The following is a 5,465-nucleotide window of genomic DNA, read 5'->3' as shown; positions in this document are numbered from 1 at the left end:
GCAACACTTTGAATGTGTAGTCGGAACAACTCCCTATTCACTGGACTGGAGATAACGTAATCGTTATATATTCGGCTCCATAATATATTTTTTTTCTTTACTCCAACTATATATTAATAGTCCTTGCATTGGATTCTGAAAAGTTATCGATCATTTGTGAGAAGTTTTTAAAAAAGTAATCGTTACTTTTAAAACACGGTGACCTCTATAGTTATCATGTTTGAGATTGAAAATATACATAAAATCTATTTTCAAGGCATCTAAATTACGAATGTTGGCAATATTGACTGTAACGCGTATAACAAACTTACTAAAATTATCTCTTATTATAAACCACACGTTCGCAAACAAGTCCATAAAGCTCTCCGTTCTGATAAAACTTCAAACAATAACTCCATATACAGGGATTTTAATAACGCTATCAGAAAATACAACAAATTTGATGCCATTTTTGCAAAAATATTCGTGATTTTAGAAAATACTTTAACTAAATCTAATATATATACTGCATGTAAATTAACATATTATATGTACTAGTTTCCGCCCGCGGCCTCTCCCGTGTTCGAAGGGCAGATGTTATGTACCTTATGTCCTATTCTGTACCCCAGACAACATGTATGCAAAATTTCATAATCGGTTGAATAGTTAAGACTTGAAAGCGTAACAAACAAACAGACTTGCATTTATAATAATATTACTAAAGATAATCATTTTGATATTAAGTTTATGAGTTTATATAGAGGCAAGTTTAAATGATTATTTATACCATGCATAAACCAGCTTACTAATACTAAAATAAATCAAGGGTATTAACTATACTGGTGGTAGAGCTTTGTGCAAGCTCGTTTGGGTAGGATACCACCCACTCATCAGATATTCTCCCGCAAAACAGCAGTACTTGGTATTGTTGTGTTCCGGTTTGAAGGGTGAGTGAGCCAGTGTAATTACAGACACAAGGGATACAACTCATCTTAATTCCCAAGGTTGGTGGCGCAAGGATGTAAGCAATGGTTAAATCTTTTTACAATGTCTATGGTAATTAGAGACATAACTATATACATCAGGTGGCCCATATGCTCGTGTGCCTACCTATACTTAAAAAAGGCCATATTTATATTATCAAGTATTTAAACATAATGTGATTAAACATAATAGTGAAAATTGAATACAATCGTTTTTTAAACTTTTCAAATTACGTTGTTAATAAACAATCAAGTTTTTTTTAATGCGTTTCCATGATATTTTATTATATGTAATAACGGCTTCAAAATAAGCTCTCAAAGATTTTCCAAGAAGTCAATAATTGAATTTTGTGCCGGAAAACGTATAGCGCCAATTCCGACAACTTAGCCATCGATACGTCAAATGCATCCTGAACGTTGCTTGAAGTAAATTCCACATTGCGATTATTAATGATATCTATAGATTGGCTTATAAAGGAATATGAGACTTAAATATTTAATAAATACCTGGTTTGTTTAGCTAATGAAAATACGACTAAACTATAACTATTCATTTATTGGTTCATTTATTGATATTTTATTGGTTTATTTATATTTTTATACGACTTCAATTGCTGTAGTGTAGCTGGGAGTCAGATCTCGGTCTCCGAATGATAACTGCGATCTTGTTAGAAAGTGCTTAGAAATGTAATCTTGCTTAACAATGCGTAAGTCCTTAATTTTAATGTGTATTTCGATTGTTTTTTGTGTGTATATAAAAAATAACAATCCTACGATATTGTATCAATTTTAAATGTTTCAAAAAGAAAAATATTAAAGCGCGATTCAAAAACCTAACTTTAAATGTGTTTAGCGTTAGCATTATATTGTTGAAAACCGTAATTGTTAGAGCGCATCTTGTCAGTGGGATGCAACAATAGCCTATCTAGCCGATTTATTACATATTCTTTTATAAGTTAAACAAAAATATTTTTGTTTTTTACGTATGTGTTGGTTAAATCTTTCAACCGAATTATAAACCAGTTTAAACCTTCTGGCGTTGGTTATAATTCAATCAAGTATAATAAATATCGTAATTTGTATAAAATTACTGTGACGTAAAAAAAAATTGCTAATAAAAATGAATCGAACTTATATAAATTAACATTGTTATTATATAAAAAAACTCTATTGGTTTTAATGTTTATCTTTATAAATGGAACAAGGTTTTTTTTTTATAGAACTAAAGGACAATTCCATTTTGTTTTAGGCATAATTATAATGTGACCTTAGGTTTTTTCAAAGCTTGTCCCAATTTCAAACAAATATAGCACGTGTTAATTACTGCAAACGCGATCAATGTTTATAGAACACATTAAGCTAAGAATATAATAACGCTTTGTATACAATGACGCGAGGCTCCGAGTTGAACGCATCGCTCACTGTTAGAAATAGGTTTAGCTGATCCAATAATAATAAGAATTGTTTACATGAAATTTATTTTAATTTTGTTAAGTAAGAAGTTAATGTGCACTGTATGATTGTAACCAAAGGTGGTTGCTTTATTTATATTTTATAATTTTGACACTTATAAATCAAGAACATAATATTCAAATAGAATTCTTTGAAAGAAAAAAAGAACTTTTTTTCTTTCCGAGTAATAAATAATTTTCTTAGTAAATATCTAAAATACTTTTGATACGCTCGTAAACATTTATCTTTAGGGTAACATAAAATACGAGTTATTTTTCCTTATTAATGTCGTTTTTTTGTTAAATTAAAACACGCCACTGTTTTCATGTTTTTTTTTTTATGTTCGGTAATTGTTTACTTAAAATCTTAATATTTCAATTTTATTAATTTAAAAGGCTTTATTATAATTCCTTTTGTTTTGAAAGAGCAATCAAAAATATTTTTAATTTTATTTTTGTTTTCATACAAAAGGGCGAGTCATGGAACAATAAATAATTTATCTAATAAGAAACCTTTTTTTCTAGCTTGTTTCTACTACGCTCGTTGAACGCAAAATATTCTGCCAATGTCACGTATAAAAGTGTAGACACAAATGAGACCAATCGTTGTCAAAATTAAAATCTTATTAATAACAAGCTAAGACCTAAAATGATTGACAATTTAGCATTCGATTTACATAAAACTTGTTTATATTCAAAGCCAATTAATATGTTAAAATTTATCGCACGTTTTAAAATAAAGTAATATATGCTAACAAATACCTAAAAATCGTCACTAAATTAACTTGCATCTAGTCTGTAATTGAATACAGACATCTTCCACGAACCTCATATTGAGTTTACACCAGTAACTATCAAAGTACAAGTTTCACAAATTGGTAACACTATATCTTAACGCTAGCAAGTTCATCGTATACATAGGAGTCCTTATACGAAGATGTACTGTGAACGAAAACGGAGACGGATCCTTAAGGTATATTCAAACAAAACTTTTGAATTAATATATATATTTTAAATCGAATTGTAGAATTGAGTATCGAATCGTAAAATATATAAAGATACGATTAGATGTTCTTTTTATTCTTGGCTGAAAAAGTAGTTTTCTTTTGTAAATACATACTTATTCAGATAATTACACTCAGACTCAGGATAAACAGACATGTTCATGGGCATAAATGTCTGTCCTGTGTGGGAGTCGAAACCACAACCTTCGGCGTGAAAGGTAAGTACTAATCACGCCAACCGGCTCGTCATATCATACATAATGGGATCATTTGGTGCTAATAATTATTGTCAATAAGTGTGCCATCTCATTGAGTATTTTTTAAATCTTATTTTAAATTAGATTACGCTTATTGGCGTGTGGCGGGGCAGCAGGTCTTAGGTATTTTAAAATAAATGGATGTCGCTATTCTATATCATCATATACTTTTTTTATTTTTTATAAGCCTATGCCTCAAATTACCTTTTTTTGTTTTTTTTTTTTTTCGAGGATGAAAGGCATTTACGCCTGCCGCCCGGACACGACCGGGACGGGTATGTGGGACTCACGGGGCAGAAGGCCATCGTCCTACCCACTAAAACCTCCTCGTTTCCTTCTCACCGCATGGTGGCGGGGTTACGGGAACGCGTTAGCACACCACCGCGACCCCACCTGCGGCCGTCGCTTTGGGTGAGCGACCCACCTGTTGTTTTTTATTGAGGTTTTCTCCTCCTCCGCCGCGTCAGTCTCAGCCGCGATCGACAAGCATTCCGGAAAAACACATCGGATTGCTGGTCGACCCCGTTGCCCAGGGTGCACCACGTGGAGGTGACTGACATGCACCCCATGCCTCAAATTACCTGCCAGTCATATTAATTTTATATTGTTAGATGGAGTCTGATTATGAGTCAACCTCCTATACTGCGGCTGTACCGTGTACTAAAAAATATATTTGTGAAGGTAATATAGTTATTTATTGAACTATATATACTGAAAAAAGTTTCAATCAGTCAAGTCAAATAATAAACAGCTCCTTTTATGAGCCTTTAGTCAAGCTGTTGAGTTCATTCGTTCTCGTATAACAGAGGTCTTCAAACTTAGGCCCGTATAACACGATATCGATACGGAAATTTACGCTTGTGAAAATCTATGTTATACTGGCATCATGGGGGCTGAGCACAGCACCACAGGGGATGTGGATGCGTATATCGATACGATCCTGCAGCCTCTCTGACCCGTGACAATAACGGCCTTCGCAGTGATCTTAGTAGGTAAAAATCCCATATAACCCAGTTCCAACCACAGGGGCTTTGTGAAAGGTTTCCCACTGCGTAAAAAAGGCTTTGACCATTAAGACTTAACGCTTGGTAGGTAAGTTAGGGTAGGTTTTTTAAATAATTTTCAAATACGTATATTTTCTTAGTACAGTCTGCAAAATTAATTTGAAAAAGATGAGTAATAAGTCATAAGATCATAAGGTGATATATGTAATGCCTTATGTTATAAAGTTTGAAAGTCCCTGGCGTTGATAGAAATACTTTTTACAAATGGAAACTCTTTCATTTTCAAGTGTGAAAACTATAAATAGTAACTTGAATATATGAGTGACATTAAATGTAAACATATTTTTTTAAACTTACAGTTTTTCGCTTTCATAGCTAAACAAAAAGCTTATTTAGTATTTGGAGGTAATATGAAACATTGCGAGAATACTTGCATGTCGATTAAAATTCTGCTTCGTTTGTTACCAGCGACCCGTATTGGAGTAGCGTGATAGAATAAGATTCACGCCTATTCAAGACGAAAATATATTTACAGAATATCACTAGAGTAGACAAAACTCAAAAGATTGAATTGTCCATTAAATAATGGAAAATTTGAAATTCGATTATCTTTTATATATGTTAAGTGGCGCAAAAGTATTGACATTGATAGTTCATTACTTGGTTCAGATCTTGTATTCTAAATTTGAAAAATTATGATAATTTATAGTAAAATATATATTATATATATATTTAACTTTGGTCATGAAATTTCGTCCCATTATAATTTGAAGACCATGTCTTTTAA

This window comes from Nymphalis io, chromosome 20 (genome assembly GCF_905147045.1).
Source record: "Nymphalis io chromosome 20, ilAglIoxx1.1, whole genome shotgun sequence".
NCBI lineage: Eukaryota > Metazoa > Arthropoda > Insecta > Lepidoptera > Nymphalidae > Nymphalis > Nymphalis io.
The sequence above is the reverse complement of the archived record's forward strand: the minus strand, read 5'-3'. Positions refer to the sequence as shown.